The sequence below is a fragment of the Lepus europaeus genome, chromosome 4, assembly GCF_033115175.1.
Source record: "Lepus europaeus isolate LE1 chromosome 4, mLepTim1.pri, whole genome shotgun sequence".
NCBI classification, from domain to species: Eukaryota; Metazoa; Chordata; class Mammalia; order Lagomorpha; family Leporidae; genus Lepus; species Lepus europaeus.
Genome location: NC_084830.1, coordinates 1,291,020 through 1,308,265, shown reverse-complemented (window position 1 = coordinate 1,308,265; position 17,246 = coordinate 1,291,020). Strand labels below are relative to the sequence as shown.

The 17,246-nt window shown below is 59.4% G+C and overlaps 1 long non-coding RNA gene across 2 annotated transcripts; it reads right to left on the bottom strand.

Moving 5' to 3' along the window:
• Nucleotides 1-6,962: 6,962 nt before the first annotated feature.
• On the bottom strand, nucleotides 6,963-16,021 carry LOC133757501 (uncharacterized). Of its 2 annotated transcripts, XR_009865659.1 has the most exons (6): nucleotides 15,852-16,021; nucleotides 14,066-14,129; nucleotides 13,483-13,581; nucleotides 12,758-12,972; nucleotides 9,262-11,860; nucleotides 6,963-8,937 (listed from the first exon to the last, which is right to left on the bottom strand). It is a non-coding gene; the product is annotated as an uncharacterized LOC133757501 (long non-coding RNA). The 2 variants fall into 2 exon arrangements; XR_009865658.1 differs by lacking the exon at nucleotides 13,483-13,581.
• Between the last annotated feature and the right edge of the window lie 1,225 nt (nucleotides 16,022-17,246).

The window sequence follows — 17,246 nt, the reverse complement described above, 5'->3', positions numbered from 1 at the left end:
TGCAAACTAGAGGGGGGAGAAAGTCGAGCACCCAGGGCGCACAGAGGGGTGGGCAGAGGTAAACAGGGGGGGGCGGCCGGGACCACGAGCTGAGCAGGCCCAGGAGCCCCAGGAGCGAGTCCCCGCCTGTCGGCCTTGTGCTGCCTGGGGCCGGTGGACCGAGAGCGAGCCTGCTGCCCGCCGGCACCCGCGCGGAGCCCGAGCTGGGGGTGCAGAGAGGCGTCCCCAAGGCGGCTGGCCTTGTAGACAGTCGTGGCTTCTACAGGTGTCAATCTCACTTCTGCAGGTCACCTTTAGGAGCTCTGTGAGTGACGCAGGTCAGGGGGAGACGTGGCGTTTGTCCCTTCGGCACCGGCTTGTTTCTCCCAGGTTTTCCAGCTTCCTCCATGTTGTTGCCCATGACCGGATTTCGTGGTGTACATATCCCATCGTCTCGTTATCCAGTCTTCAGCTGAGTTAACCGTGTATGTATAAAGTTAATTGAAAATTGACCTTAGTAAGAATAAGAAAGGGCGGGGGGGGGGAGTGCGGGTGGGAGGCGGGCACGGTGGGAAGTCACCAAGATGCCAAAGTTGTGACTGTGGAATGTAGCAAGTTTGTAACTGCAAAGCTGTGCAGTTCTGCATGTATTCCTATAGACTTCCTTCTAAGGGCACAGTTTAAAAACTTGCCATGGAACCCCAAATCCTCTTAAACTGAAGTGGTAAAAATAGCAGCTCAAGTGTTATAGAGATCATATGGATAGGATTAAGGGTCTGCTAATAACAATAGATAGAATTAAGAAGGAGGGAATGTCCAACACCGGGAGCAGGCCACACAGCCGACTCATAGAATGACAATCACTTTAACACTCTGACCTCAGAATCAGCCGTTAAGGCTTCCTGGTCTGGCTGAAAACCCATGAGAGCATTTCAGCCATGGAAAGCCAAGACACTGTGAGTGAGACCCCAGCAGAATGAAGTGGCCATCAAAGAAAGAGGTACCTTCCTCTGATGCCCGAACTGCCCTGCTAGGCAGGGTGGCCATCACCCTGAGCTGCCTTGCTGGGCAGGGTGGCCGTCGCCAGCTGGGCTAGGAGAGGGGAGTGATGGTGCCCCACAGAGAGCCGTGGGCCTTGGAGGAGAGGGCCATGCTAATGACCCTGCCCCAGGAGTTCCATAACGCATCCCGGCATCCCTGTATTGAACTGTACACAGCGATCCTGTACCAGCTGGAAAGTAGAGGGGAATATTAAAGACAGAGCCACTTACCTTATTCCCAAGAGGAACAGAACATTTTTAAAGGATTATTTATTTATTTATCTATTTATTTAAAAGGGAGAGTTATGGGGCAGGAGAAGGGGGGGGGAGAGAGCGAGCGAGAGGGAAGGAGAGAGGAGGACGGGAGGGGAGGGGAAGATGGAGAGTGAGGGAGAGAGGGAGAGAGAGAGGGAGAGAGGGAAGGGGAAAGGGAGGGGGAGAGGGAGAGAATCTTCATTTGCTGGTGGATTCTAATGGCCACAACAGCCAGGGTTAGGTCGGCCTGAATCCAGTAAAGGAGACATTTCTGTGTTTTAAGCTGTTATTAAAAAGAGCCCAAAAAGTTATTAAAAATTAAAAATTTGGCTACACCAGGAGGTGGCCGAAGTTTGCAGGAGCAGAGCCGGCTCAGCCAGGAGAGCGCAGAGCCCGCGCCGCCGGCAGGGGGCGCGCGGCGACCGCGGCCGGGGAGCCGGGGAAGACAACGCGTGGGGATTTCCGCGCAGAACACGCCGCGCCCGGAAGCGTCCTCGAGGAAACGTGGACACGGGGCTCACTGGAAAGCGGTCCTCAACATGTTCGAAGATCTGGCCGGCTGTCTGCGCCCGTTGGCAAAACAGACGCCCGCGGCTGGCGCTTAATACAGAGGAGGGGTCCTGGGCTCTGCCTTGGGCTTCCTGGAGGCGAGAGCACCTGCGAGGGGGGTCACAGGTCAGGGCAGGGTCCAGGCCCACTGTCCCATAACACCCGCTCTCATGGGAACCACCCGGGTTCTGCCAGGGTACCTTAACCCGGCTCAGGGCCCTTGCCCTCAGCCCCGCCTCTTCCAGGGGCCACCACCTCCCCCCACGGCGCTGCCACCAGGCTCCCAGCACCTGGACCATAGCGGAAATCATGGACGCTAACTAAAGGAAGACTGAAGGGTCAGCGCTGGCATGGCAGGCAAAACCACCGCTTGCAACGCCAGCTTTCCATATGGGCGCTGGTTCGAGTCCCGGCTGCTCCACCTCCCATCCAGCTCCCTGCTAATGGCCTGGGAGAGCAGTGGGGGATGGACCAAGTGCTAGGGCCCCTGCACCCGTGTAGGAGACCCGGAAGAAGCTCCTGACTCCTGGTTTCAGCCTGGCCCAGCCCTGGCCATTGCAGTCATCTGGGGAGTGAACCAGCAAAATGGAAGATTCTCTCTCTCTCTCTCCCTTTCAAGTAAATAAAAAGTAAATCTTTTACAAAGGGAATCTTGAAGACGGGAGGGCATCCCCATGCCCCAGGCTGGCTGGGACAGTGCCGGGCACCCTGGTCTTCCGGGGCCGGGAGACCAGGACCCAGCCTCTGGGGGCTGCCACCCCCCTCCCCCATCTTGATGTCCCTGTTGCAGTGACCTAGACAACACGGTGCCCGCCTGTGGGACGGTTTCTGGGGACTTGGGACGGGCAGTCCTCGGAGACGCCTTCCCTTTGTCCACAGACAGGGCTCCCTGCGGCCAGCACACAGCAGGGAGGGCGGGCGGCCTGGGCGCCACCTGGGAGTGAACCAGGGCGGCCCGGGTGCTGCGTGTGCAGCTCAGGGCTGGTGGGGGAGTGAGCTCAATGCTGTGCACGTGGAAGAGGGCAGGCGTGCCTCCCCCAGAGCCAGGGTTTGCAGTGATTCGTGGAGGGGCAGGCGCCACATTGTCAGGGAGCCGGTGGTGTCGCCACGTGGTGTGGCTGCATCCCATGGCAGGCGGGAGGTCAAATGGTGGCCCGTGGCGCAGACCAAAGAGATACAGCTACTGCCGGCTGGCATTGCAGGGAGGAGCTGAGGCGTCACACCAGGCTGAGCAGGCCACACCCCTTCCCTGCACCCCTAACTCCATCCCCTTCCGGGGTGGGAACTGAAGCTTCAGCCACGTCGCCCAGGAAGAACCAGCGCCAGCAGGGAATGCCAGCATCGCCACAGCTGCCTCCCCTCCCCTCCCCCGGCACTCCAGGTCACTATGATAAAGTTTCCGTTTCGATAATCAAATTGCCCCATCTGGCACCTGAAGGAGAGCGAGGAGATGGGCGGCACCCCAGCCCTGTGAGCGCTCAGCAAAGCCCTGCCCGGACACCGCCCCACGCCTGCAGGTGCTGGAGCAGCCCTGGGCCCCAGCGACGGCAGCGCACTCCCCGCTGGCTTTGCTCTGCACGGATCTCGCTTCTCTGCTACGTCCTTGAGTGCTTTCGCACACGCACACAAGCACTCGGACCCAGCCCAGCCGGCCAGCCCACGGCACCCGCTACAAGCGAGAAAGGAGCAAAACCAGATTCTGAAGCAGGACCCGCAGGAGGGGGAAGCTGGACGTTCCAGGCCTGGGATTCAGAGCAGCCGTGACGACCACGGAGGGAGCAGGCGCCAGGGCTCTGCAGCGAGAAGGGACCCAGGGCAGAAATGAAGGCCACCTTGAAACTTATTTATTTATTTGGAAGGGAGAGTGACAGATAGACGTGGAAGAGAGAGAGAGAGAGAGAGAGAGAGAGAGAGAGAGGTCGCCCGTCCCCGGGTCCACTCCCTAAATAACTACAACAGCCGGTCGGAGCCAGGCCGAAGCCAGGAGCCAGGGGCCTCCCCCAGGTCTCCCCCGCGGGCAGAGGGCCCCAGCACTTGGAGCATCTTCCACTGCCTTCCCAGGCCACAGCAGGGAATGGATCAGAGGCAAATCAACCTGACTCGAACCAGCACGCTGCTGCGGGGTGCTGGTGTCAGAGCGATCGCTTAACCAGCAGGACCACAAAGGGCGCCTTGGAGTGCACACAGGCGCTGGGCGCTGGGTGTGGACAGGGAAGAGCAAATCAGCGGAGATTCGCTCACAGGAGCTTCCCAGGCACACGGCACACAGACACAGGCGTGAAAGAAAGGGACGGACGTGCAACTGCTGTGCGCCGAGCTCCCGTGGTACCCGTGTGCTGTGTGCCGAGCTCCCGCGGTACCTGTGTGCTGAGCTCCCGTGGTACCCGTGTGCCGAGCTCCCGTGGTACCCGTGTGCTGTGTGCCGAGCTCCCGTGGTACCCGTGTGCCGTGTGCCGAGCTCCCGTGGTACCCGTGTGCCGTGTGCCGAGCTCCCGTGGTACCCGTGTGCCGTGTGCCGAGCTCCTGTGGTACCCGTGTGCCGTGTGCCGAGCTCCCGTGGTACCCGTGTGCCGTGTGCCGAGCTCCCGTGGTACCCGTGTGCCGTGTGCCGAGCTCCCATGGTACCCGTGTGCTGTGTGCCGAGCTCCCGTGGTACCCGTGTGCTGTGTGCCGAGCTCCCGTGGTACCCGTGTGCTGTGTGCCGAGCTCCCGTGGTACCCGTGTGCTGTGGGCTGAGCTCCCGTGGTACCTGTGTGCCGTGGGCTGAGCTCCCGTGGTACCCGTGTGCTGTGTGCTGAGCTCCCATGGTACCTGTGTGCTGTGCGCTGAGCTCCTGTGATACCCGTGTGCTGTGTGCCGAGCTCCGTGGTACCTGTGCGCTGAGCTCCTGTGATACCCGTGTGCTGTGTGCCGAGCTCCCGTGGTACCTGTGTGCCGTGCGCTGAGCTCCTGTGATACCCGTGTGCTGTGTGCCGAGCTCCCGTGGTACCCGTGTGCTGTGGGCTGAGCTCCCGTGGTACCCGTGTGCTGTATACTGTAGTACCCATGTTCTGTGAGCTCCCATGGTACCCGTGTGCTGTATACTGAGCTCCCGTGGTACCTGTGTGCTACGTGCCGAGCTCCTGTGGTTCCTGTGTGCTGTGTGCTGAGTTCCCGTAGTACCCATGTGCCAATGTGCCAAGCTCCTGTGGTACCCGTGTGCTGTGTGCTGAGCTCCCATGGTACCCGTGTGCCGTGGGCTGAGCTCCCGTGGTACCTGTGTGCTATGGGCTGAGCTCCTGTGGACAACAGGCTGATGGAGCTGTGGCCAGCAGACAGCCGCACCACACAGCTCAAAAGAAGGCCTCCAGGGCCCCCGCTGTGGCGGGTTGAGCCTCTGCCTGCGGCGCCAGCATCCCACAGGGGCGCTGGTTCAAGTCCCGGCTGCCCTACTTCCGGTCCATCTCCCTGCTGATGGCCTAGGGGGGCAGCCTAGGGAAGATGGCCCAGGTGTTTGGGCCCCCGCCACCCACGTGGGAGACCCCAGTTGAATTCCAGGCTCCCAGCTTTGGCCTGGCCCAGTCCCAGCCGTTGCATCCATTTGGGGAATGAACCAGGATGGAAGATCTGTCTGTCTCTTCCTCTCTGCGTAACTCTGCCTTTCCAATAAACACTTAGGTCTTGCTGGGGCCAGGCTCCCCAGACCAGAGCGGGCACAGCTGCGGCGGATGCCGGTCGCCGACCAGGAGTCTCCAGCAGATGGCGCAGGACCACTGGACAGAGGGCAGTCACAGCTGGATGCCTCGCGGAATTACGGCCACACGGGCCACACCGCGCAGGACCGCGGGAGAAGACGCGGACCAGCCTGGTTCTCTCCCTGTGCGGGCGGCCGGCGCCCGGCCGAGCCCGCTGTGGACCCCGCGTCTGGCCGCCCACACCGCCGCGGGAAGCCTGCGTGACTCCTGTGTGGCTCCTGCTTCCCTCGGTCCCCGGAAAGGAGCCGCGAGGAGGCGGCCCTCGGACGGCTGCGGGCCCCGCCGCCCCGACACCGGAGCCGTCCGCCCGCTCCGGGTCCGGTGCTCGGGCTCCCAGGCCCGGCGTGCTGCGCCGTGGCCTTAGCATGGCCGCTGAGCTGAAGGAGGCCGAGGGGCTTCCTCGGAGGGCTTCCGGCTGGGCACTCCCAGGGCCCCCTCTCCACCAAGCCGTGGGGAGCTGGCTCCCAGCCCCGCCCCCCAGGGAAAGAGCACGCCGCCTCCGGTTTGCTTTAAGATTTATTTTTGTTTATTTGAAAGGCAGAGGGCAAGAGAGGTCATCATCCGCTGGTCCACTTCCCAAAGACCAGGGCTGGGCCTGGGCCCCCTCTGCTGCCGCCCCCACCCCTTCATAACGCAGACACTGCCCCACGGGAGGTGGGAGTCACAAGCCAAACGCCCACCGGGTGAAGTGCCCGAGGATCGACTACCCCCAAGCATCAGAGTCCACCGGAGTCCAGAGTCGAAGCAAATTGCAGGGGTCATTTGTTGCGAGTTCGAACTCGGACTCTCCTCGCTTTCCCAGGAACGGCGGTGCGGCAAAGGAGAGCCCCCAGCCCAGTTCACGCAGAGCTGCTAGAATCCAGTACAAACAGTGCGTGCCTGAGCACTTCCTTTCCCTCTACGGCTGTCTTTAGGAACCTGTGCATTTCAGTGGTGCCTGTGAATGCAAAGGCTACCGTCCAAGAAGGGGCAAGGGAAGAAATGGCTTCAAACAACAGCAACAACACTGTGGTATGCAAGTGCGGCCCCTGATTCACAGCTCCAGGAATTGTTTGCCGCTTCTCGGTTCTGGGAACTCGGCCTGCTCTGTTCCTCTGAGGTGAAACAGGGGGCAAGCAAACAAGCAGTGTGCAGAAGCCGAAACCCCAACGAGCACAGGTGCAGGCTGAGGGTGAGGGCCTCGTCTCATTCCCCCCTTCCACTGAGGCTTGGGTAGAGCCAATCTTGGGTCACTAATAGGCTTACAATTCCCGCTCATCCATGAGCCGGTGTTGGGTCTGTAATGCCAGGAGTTGAGTAGTGCTGACTCTCTTCTTAACAAATGCAATGAGTCTATTAACTACGCAGGGGCCTATGGTCAAGACTAATAGCAGAAGTAGGGGGCCTGCCAGAGCCGACAATAGGGCCGTCAGCCAGGGAGAGACATTACACCGGGATTCAAACCACCCCTTTTTTGCTCCCGGTCCCTTTTTCGCTTTTCTAAGCCTTCTCGGACTTTGGCCATAGAGTCTTTTGCTACTCCTGTGTGATCAGTGTAAAAACAACATTCCTCTTTTAAGGCCGCACACAGGCCCCCATGTTGTAAAAACAACAGGTCCAGTCCCAGCCTGTTGTGGAGAACAACCTCCGAAAGTGAGTTGAGAGGTTTTGTTAGACTAGAGATGGATCGGTCAGTCCGATCCAGGTCTTCGTCTATAGCGACCCGGAGAGCTGAGGAGTGGCTACCCTGCTGTGCTACTGCGGTCACCCAGCCCGGTCCCTGCTAGTCCTGCTAGTCCTAGCTACCGTTAACAAAGCGGCAGCTGCTTCCCGGGGCCTCCTAACAGGCGAGGTCGTGGGCCCTAGGCTAGTCAGGAGCTCGTCATAGGGGGGATGCATGGTTCGGGGTTCAGCCTTCTAGCATACACCATTCTCTGTTATGCTGCAACACCATCCCTGAGACGCATGGGGCTACTCCCGAGGCGGTACAGGCCCAAGTGTCTCCTGGCGCTGCGTAGAAGTGGGGGGCATTGTTATTAATGGTGTGGTTACACATTGGTTTGGCAAGTCTTGTGGTGATGCATGTCCCGAACCCTTGCACAGCCTGTAGGGTGGTGCCAAACTCTGTCTTCGCCACTGACAGCCTCCGTGGGATGTGCCCGAGGGTAAAGCTAATCACTGCCGTAGCCTCAGAGCAGGGCGGGGAAGCATGTAACATAACCAGCAGGCCGTGGTCATTGGGGAAAGAAGCGTTTAAGGCTGTAAAGGTGCTAGTTAGGATCCCCACAGGGGGCCGGGAGACGTCACCTTAGTCCTCACGGGGATCTGCGTGCTCGGAGGCGGCAGTTGGAAGCAGTAACTCTTTGGGCGCTGAGGCCACAGTCGGAGGTCCAAGGAAGTGATTTGGTCCTACCCCCGTCGAGGGGCCCTGGAGAGCCCCCCACTGAATGGTAAACAGGACACCAGGGTCAGTCCCCGAGACATACAGCCTCAATCCCCACGTTTTTCCTCTGACCCATTGGGAATTTTGCACCACTTGCCAGGTTTTGACTTTAATCTGAATTTTGCCCCCCCTAGTCCTACCTCCCTTCCCTGGGCTGTTAACTCTGGTTATCTCTAGTTCTGTATCTCTGGTAGTCCAAGGCGCTATTGTCTCACATCCCCATCGACCGCAATAGTAGTCTTCGGCCCCCCCACAATCCGGAGAAGCCTCGGCGGGGCAGACGTACCATCCGGTCTGGTATAAGTTGGCCTCTATACCGGGTTGCCCGCATCCCACCATCCTTACCCCGGGAGTCCAATGCCAAGTAGCCTGAGAGATAAACGTCTGAACTCCATACGTCCCAAGTCCCGTGTCCGCCTCTCGTAACATGTCGCAGAAGTCGACAGTGAACACCGGCTGTCCTGTGCCGTTATAGTGGCTAATTATCCCGCCTTGCACCCGCAGTGTCCAGTATCCGGGCGGGGGTTGATGAGGGAGGGTGCTCGAAGCCACCGCTCTTCCGACAGCTAGGATGAAGAGGATTGCAAGGTTTTGCTTCATTTTCCGGACGATCTGCAGCCTGAGGGCTGCGATGCAGTCTAAGCTTAAAGGGGTTGTTCTCGTTTGGGGTTCTGTCGACCCTCCAGCCTGACTTGGCCGCAAGAGGCTCTATGATGTCCGGGAACGGGCCCACCAGTTTGGCGTGGGTGTGATGGACCCAGGAGGACACTCCGTCTACCTTGAGAGCGGTGGGGGTCGTCAAGATGACCTGGAAAGGTCCTTTCCACCTGGGTTCCAAGTTTTCCCGTCGGTGGCGTTTTACGAGCACCCAGTCGCCTGGCCGGTAGCCGTGGGGCACGGGAGGTGGCCCTGTCTCGTACAGGTCTCTCAGTTTTGGCCACACCTCTTCATGGATCCTCTGCAGGGTTTGGAGCAAAAACAGAAGTTCAAAATTGTCATTGCTTTTCTGAATTAAATTTTCTTTAAGATCAGGTATTATGGGAGGTGGTCTGCCAAACAGGATTTCATAGGGAGTGAGCCTCAACTTAAATGGGGAATTGCGGACCCTGTACAGAGCGTAGGGAAGGACGGCTACCCAGTTTGCGCCAGTCTCCATGGTCAATTTGGTGAAGGTCTCCTTTAATGTTCTATTCATTCTTTCTACCTGTCCTGAACTTTGGGGCCTGTATGCACAATGTAATTTTCAATTTGCCCCGAGAATGGAAGCCACCCTCTGACTTACCTTAGAGACAAACGCTGGTCCATTATCCGAGCCTAGCATCACTGGGAATCCATACCTGGTAAGATGTCCTCCAGGATCTCCTTAGCCACCACCTGGGCCATTTCACTCTTAGTGGGAACGGCTTCTACCCGTCCTGAGAAGGTCTCTACAAAAGCTAATAAGTATTTATACCCGTACTTTGCTGGCTTCACCTCAGTGAAATCGACCTCCCAGTAAGTTCCCGGTTTTTCTCCTCGCTGTCTTGTTGCAGAACTTTGGGAATTTCTTCCCGCGTTGGTGAGCTGGCAGACCTTGCGTCCGGCTACTATTAGCTCGTTCTCGCTGGCAGCCTCTTTTATCCTCAGTGCAGCCTGCCGTGTTAAGTCCTGCAGCCTTCTGGCGCCTGGGTGAGTGCCACCGTGGACTCTTTGCAACACCTCCTCTCCTAGTTTCTCCGGGAGTACTATTCGGCACTTGGAGTCTCTCCACCATTCCTCGAGGAGTTGCGCCATAGGGAGTTTCTCCACCCACTGCAAGTCTTCCTCTGCATACTCCGCTACCGGAGGTAGGTCCCTGGGTCCCGGGTCGGGGAGCTGTACAGCCATAGCCTGGACCGGGGACAACGCTATCCTCTTAGCAGTCTGGTCGGCAAAGTGATTGCCTCTCGACACAGGGTCCACCGGTTTTTGATGGCCTGGGCAGTGCACTATTGCCAGTCTTTTTGGTTTCCACAAGGCAGCTAGAAGTGCCAAAATCTCTTCCTTATTTTTAATAGTCTTTCCCTCTGCTATGAGGAGGCCTCTTTCCCGGTATATAGCACCGTGTATATGGGCGGTGGCAAAAGCTTACCGGCTATCCGTGTAGACAGTTAACTTCTTCCCCCTCCCAGCCTTAGGGCCTGAGTTAAGGCTATTAACTCGGCCTTCTGCGCCGACGTGTCTACCGGCGAAGACTCGGCCCACATTATCTCAGTCTCATACCGCATACCTCTGTCCTTGGTGTACGAAGCTGCTCCCGTCGGTATACTGTGTGACCTCAGCGCTGGGTAGTGGCTGGTCTTGTAGGTCTTCCCTTACCCCGTGTTCTTGGGCCAGTACCTCGGCACAGTCATGGAGCGGGGCCTCCAAGTCCGGGTCAGGCAGCAGGGAGGCAGGGTAGAGAGTGGTTGGTGGCTGGAAGAAAATCCTGAGACGGGTTAGCGACAGCGCTTGGGAGTGGGTTAGCCGTGCGCTGCTGACGCTGCCGAGCCGTCAGTCCGGAGGCTGCTTCAGGAGGCCTTCAGTCGCGGGGGTGGGTGACCTGCAGTTCTTGCCCCATGGTTAGTTTGTCTGCGTCTTTCGCCATCAGGGCTGTGGCTGCTGTCATCCTGAGGCAGGGGGCCAGCCGGCGGCCACAGAGGCGAGTTTCTGTGATAAGCACGCCACAGGCCTGTGCGTGGAGTCAGGACTCCCTTAGCTTTCACCCACAAATGGCTGAAAAGTCTTGGAGGCATCGGGAGCCCCAGTGCCGGGCCAAGAGCAGCGCTGCTTTTATCTGCTGCAAGGCGTGCTCAGCCTCCTCTGTCCACTGGCAGGGCTGCTGGTCTTTTGTCGCCAGGTACAGGGGTTCGGCCCGTTCAGCGAACCCAGGAATCCCCAATCGGCAGAACCCGGCTGACCCTAAGAACTCCCGTCCTTGCTGGTGCGACTGCGGCCGTGGGATTCGAGGCACAGTCTCCTTGCGCTCCGGGGTCAGCCACCGTTGCCCCCTTCCATTAGGTACCCCAGATAGGTTACCTCAGCCTTGCAGAATTGGGCCTTTTTGGCTGCCGCTCTGTAGCCCAGGCCCCCCAGGGTGTGCAAGAGGTCCTCCGCTCCCCGGGTGCATTCCCCAGGGGTCTGTGCCGCAACTGGCAGCACGTACTGCGAGAGGGTCAGATCTGGGTGAGCCCGTCTGTGCTCACTCGGGTCTCCATGGAGAGCCTCATCGAATAATGTGGGCGAGTTCTTGAATCCTTGTGGTAGCCGGGTCCAAGTTGATAGTCCGTTGGTGCCCCTCTCCGGGTCCGCCCACTCAAAGACGAAAAGTTCTTGGCTCTTAGGTGTTAGGGGTAAACTGAAAAAAGTGTCTTTTAGACCTAGGACGGTGTACCAGTGTCTCCCAGGGCTGAGAGTGCTGAGCAGGGTCTAGGGGTTGGCACCATTGGATGAAGATCCGCGACTCTTTTATTTACTTCCCTTAGGTCCTGCACAGGCCGAAAACCTCCTGTACTGGGCTTACGTACCGGCAATAGGGGTGTGTTCCGGGCTGGCCGGCACGGTCGCAGGACCCCTTGGTCCAACAGGTGCCGAATATGGGGCGTGACTCCCACCCTCGCCTCTAGGGACATAAGGTACTGCCGAACTCTGACTGGGTCCGCCCCTGGTTTAGTTTCTATGTATATGGCCAGTGGATGGGCGGCCAGACCCCCACCCCACCCCACCCCCCAGTTTCTGCCCAAGCTTTTGGGAAACGTTCAAGCCGTCGGTCGGCCGATTCCTGTTCGGGTGTCTCGGGTTGCTGATAAAGTCGCTATTCATCTTCCAGAGTCAGAGTCAAAATGGATATGGGCCCACCTGGAGAGTCTGTCACTTTGACCCTCCTGGTAGAAAGCAGATGTTGGCCCCGATCTTAGTCAATAAGGCTCTTCCCAGGAGGGGGATGGGCTCTCGGGGATGACTAGCAAACAATGAGATGCTCTGCCGGTCCCCCGGTCCACAGTTCTTTTAGTCGCTCACGGGTGTTTCTTGATTCCTGTAGCCCCTTGTACCCATGAAGAATTGACTGCTAGTTTCCCTTGGGGTTTAGTGAGAACCGAGTGTGGGGCTCCCGTGTCCACCAGAACTGGACCGGGCTCCCCTGCACTTGCAGGGTTGCCCTGGGTTCGGGGAGGGGACCCGAACCCCGTCTCCCCTAATCCTCAGAATCTTGGGTTACCAGCATGGCAGATGTGTTCTGCCATTGGCCTGTCTTGTCCCTTCTTTTCTAGGGCATTCCTTGGCCCAGTGGCCAATCTCCTTGCAGTAGGCACACTGGTCTTCGCCTAGCTTCCTGCCAGGTGCCCTGGGCGCGGCGCCCTTTCCTGCGGTTGTCTTCCCTGTGGAACTGCAGCCGCCAGCACCCTTGTCATCGTTCCTGTTGCCCTCAGCTGTCTTCCTTCGGGAGCATCCCTGTTGTTAAAGCCTTTCTAAGAGGTCCTAAGTAGGTCCTGGATGTTTTTTCCTTCTAAGTCCTCCAATTTCTGCAGGTTTTTTTTTTCTTAATATCGGAGGCTGCCTGGTTTACAAATGACATGACTACAGCTGCCTGGTTCTCAGGGGCTTCTGGGTCCACGGGCGTGAGCTGCCTAAAGGCTTCCATTAACCCCTCTAAATACCCCGAAGGGACTCTGCTTTCCCTTGAGTAACTGCGTATGCCTTGGCCACATTGGTGGGCTTGCGTGCCGCCGCCCAGAGACCCGCCATTAGAGTCTGGCGATAAACCCGTAGCCGTCCCCTACCTTCCAGCGTGCTGTAGTCCCAGTCCTCCTGTGGGGGCCTGGTCAAGGGAAAGCATCATTAATCAGATCCGGGTTGACGGTGGGCTGGCCGTCGTCACCAGGAACCAGTTTCCTGGCTTCCATTTGGATCCGTCCTCGTTCCTCCGTGGTGAACAGGATGCGGAGGAGCTGTTGGCAATCATCCCAGGTGGGCTGGTGGGTCAACATAACACTGTCTAAAAGAGAAATGAGGTCTTTGGGATTGTCAGAAAAGCGGGCATTTGAGCTTTCCAGTTACAGAGATCTCTAGTGGAGAAGGGCCAGTATTGGAGCCTAGGATTTCCGGTGTCATCGGGAGCTCCGATTTCCCGCAGTGGCAGGGCCACCGTGGTGTCAGGGCGAGTTGGACTCGCCGCGCGCTTGTGCGACCCCTTGTCCTTCCTGCTGGCCCCCCAGAGTCGGTTTCAGTTTCCCTCTCCCTCGGTGCTGTTTGAGCCTCTCTGTCCACAGGTTCTGCCGGCCTAGGGTTTAGGGGAGGGGGTAAGTATGGAGGGGGGTCGAGGGATAGGAGGGCCAAAGACTCAGGCAGGACTGGGTAGAGGGGCCGAGAATTTGGTCGGTTCACCAGCGTCTGTGCGGCACAGGGCTAGGATTTTAGTAGGAAGGAAGGCAGTCAGCCAGGCCGGCGGGTTCTCCATCAGGTCCTGCCAGACAAGAATATAGGGGATCTGATCTGGGTGTCCCACCTGTCCTGGGAGAAAGGTCTTTCCCTTGACTTTCTGCAGACAGAATGGTCACAGGTTCCCTCTGGTGGCCATCCAGCATCGAAGGCTGGCCACGCCGACCTGCAAAAAGGGATGCGTCTGCCCTTTCGGACTTCCACACGCAGATTGGAGCGCCTAGTCTTCAGATCCTTGAAGTGGCCCAGTAGGATGGTGAGGGGTGGCCTGTGTCTATCCCATATGGCCAGAAAGAGTTATTAACGGAAGAAGTCCCGTCAAATAGAGAGATGAAACGGGACGATGGGACGGGAGTTCCCTTCCCGTAGTTAGCAGCCTTGCAGCCTCTAACCGAAAGCTTCAGTGAAACGTGTAAATACACTCACATACACAAATACGAATCGCACGCGCTGTTGGGCTATTCCGGCCCGAGCAGACGGACTGTAATGTATACAGACAGTCCCAGATGGGGTCCAAGCAACGTCTACCCATGGCCCCGACGACAGTCCTATAGCGCGTCCGCCAGGACCATTCGTCGGCCCAGATACAGAACCTATAAGTAATTCAAACGAAACGGCAGACAACACAGAGACAAGGCCGGCAGACTTACCCAGCCCAGTCCTTCTGTTCGGTAGGAAGTCAGGTACGAGCTTATGTGAGTGTGACACAAAGGCCTAAAGAGAAGACATCTGTGTCCAGCATATGCTGCATCTCAAGGTCATCCCGATAATGTTTCAGGGGCAGCCTGGCCCTCACATCCTGCCCTGCCCCTTCTACCCGATAACCTGCCAGGTGGGGGTCCCCGCCCCTTCTGCCTGCCAATCTTCCACAATCTCCCAGGTGCAGCCTAGTATCTGCATCTCAAACACCCTGCTCCCTTCCTCTAGTCTGATCACATTTGCATCCATAAAGTCCTTTGTGTCAGACCTTAAAGAGAAGTTTTTCTATTTACATCCAAAAAGCCCTTTGTTCCAAGAGGAGCAGAGGTGGGGAAGCAAGACCCATCTCCTTAAAGACCCCCAAGCCTCAACTGGACTGCGCGCTCAGCTCTCTGCCTCTATGCTGAGCCGCCCGCGTGGTCTGGCCAGGTGTACTCTCCACTCAACATGTAACCTCACTCCTGCCCCCTCCCCAGTCTGAGCGACTGGGCACTGTCTCCCGGGTCCTGTCTGGAGAGGTGCCCCTCCGTCCTTACGGATGTCCCTGCCCTAATAAACCTTGCTGTTTTACCTCCCACTACTCTGTCTCACGCCGGAATTCTTTCTTGCGCAAAGAAAAGAACCCTGCAATTTCTCCGGTAACACTTCCGCGACCCCTCGACACGGAGTCTTGGTGGGCTCTGGGGGCAATCCTGGACTAGCTCCCAAATGAAGTGCCCGAGGATCGACTACCCCAAGCATCAGAGACCACCAGAGTCCAGAGTCAAAGCAAATTGCAGGGATCATTTGTTGCAAGTTCGAACTCGGACTCTCCTCGCTTTCCCAGGAACGGCAGTGCGGCAAAGGAGAGTCCCCAGCCCAGTTCACGCAGAGCTGATAGAATCCAGTACAAACAGTGCGTGCCTGAGCACTTCCTTTCCCTCTACGGCTGTCTTTAGGAACCTGTGCATTTCAGTGGTGCCTGTGAATGCAAAGGCTACCGTCCAAGAAGGGGCAAGGGAAGAAATGGCTTCAAACAGCAACAACACTGTGGTATGCAAGTGCGGTCCCTGATTCACAGCTCCAGGAATTGTTTGCCGCTTCTCGGTTCTGGGAACTCGGCCTGCTCTGTTCCTCTGAGGTGAAACAGGGGGCAAGCAAACAAGCAGTGTGCAGAAGCCGAAACCCCAACGAGCACAGGTGCAGGCTGAGGGTGAGGGCCCCTTCTCACTGGCACCAGCGTCCTCTGGGTGGGCACCGAGTCACTGCCCACCCCTGGGCCCCTCCTGCTTCAGAGAGGAGTGGGCACCCCCACGGGGCAGCTGGTTCTGGCCACCGGGGAGGCGGGGCCCAGCGCTGTGTCTGGGCAGGAACCCTGGACGCTCAGCCCTGCCGCGCAGGACAGGGCCCTTCCTGGGGACGAAGGGACAGGGACTGCAGCGGGGGCAGGGCGGCTCCCACAGCAGCAGCCCGGGCCTCCCAGTGTGCCCTCGATGCCGGCCCCTCTCTCTGGGTCCTCGCACGCCCCCCACGCCGTGTGCCTGAGTCTCAGTGGCCCCTGGGGACACACGGACACACTGGGGCAGACACACGTGTGTGTCCCTTCCCCTTCATTGTGTCTCTGCAGACCCGCCCCCCCACACACACAGCCAAGTTCCGGGGTGCACGGACGCTCACAGGTAGCCCTGGGGCCCCGCCCATCGCCATTGTCCGCCTGTGCCATTCACCTGCTCCCTCCCCACCCCCACCCTTACTTACTCCTGCCCTCCAGGACTGATGCTGGACACATGTGGGCCTCAGGGGCGGGCTGGGTCCCGGGCTGCTGGCGAGAGGGACTGACGGCCAATGAGGGACCTGTGTCAGCGACCGTGTCCTCGCTGCTAGTCCCTTCAGCCCCGCCTGACGCCAGGACACAGGCACGGCGGAGGGGCGGGGCAGGGGCGGGGCAGGGGGCGTAGCCAAGGTCTGGGCCTCTGCCAGCACTGGGCTGTCCCGGAGAGCGAAGCCCGTTAATAAAACACACAAATGAGCAAAGGCTTTCCTGGCAGCGCTGGAGCCCCAGGGTCCCCGCACGGCCCAGGGCCCTCAGCAGCGCAGGGGCCCCTGGCACTCTGGGGGAGACCTGGGTGTGGTCCCGCGGTGGTGCCACTGGGGCTGGCGTTTCTGGTGGCTTCTGCCGCTCCTGTGTGACGGCATTCCTGCCCCACTTTGGTTCTCCTCGCTGGCGGCTGAGCGGACATTGTTGGTGGGGCCTGAATGCTGAGGGCAGAGGGGGTGCTGGGATAGAGGGGTGCAGGGCAGAGGGGGTGCTGGGATAGAGGGGTGCAGGGCAGAGGGGGTGCTGGGATAGAGGGGTGCCGGGCAGAGGGGATGCTGGGACAGAGGGGTGCCGGGGGCAGAGGGGGTGCTGGGGCAGAGGGGTGCCGGGGCAGAGAGGGTGCTGGGTAGAGGGGTGCTGGGGCAGAGGGGGTGCTGGGGCAGAGGGGTGCCGGGGCAGAGAGGGTGCTGGGATAGAGGGGTGCTGGGGCAGAGGGGGTGCTGGGATAGAGGGGTGCGGGGCAGAGGGGGTGCTGGGATAGAGGGGTGCGGGGCAGAGGGGATGCTGGGATAGAGGGGTGCCGGGCAGAGGGGATGCTGGGACAGAGGGGTGCTGGGGCAGAGGGGGTGCTGGGATAGAGGGGTGCGGGGCAGAGGGGGTGCTGGGATAGAGGGGTGCGGGGCAGAGGGGATGCTGGGATAGAGGGGTGCCGGGCAGAGGGGATGCTGGGATAGAGGGGTGCCGGGCAGAGGGGATGCTGGGACAGAGGGGTGCTGGGGCAGAGGGGATGCTGGGATAGAGGGGTGCCGGGCAGAGGGGGTGCTGGGGCAGAGGGGGTGCTGGGGCAGAGAGGGTGCTGGGATAGAGGGGTGCTGGGGCAGAGGGGGTGCTGGGATAGAGGGGTGCGGGGCAGAGGGGGTGCTGGGATAGAGGGGTGCTGGGATAGAGGGGTGCGGGGCAGAGGGGGTGCTGGGATAGAGGGGTGCGGGGCAGAGGGGATGCTGGGATAGAGGGGTGCTGGGGCATAGGGGTGCCAGGCAGAGGGGGTGCTGGGATAGAGGGGTGCCGGGCAGAGGGGATGCTGGGACAGAGGGGTGCTGGGGCAGAGGGGATGC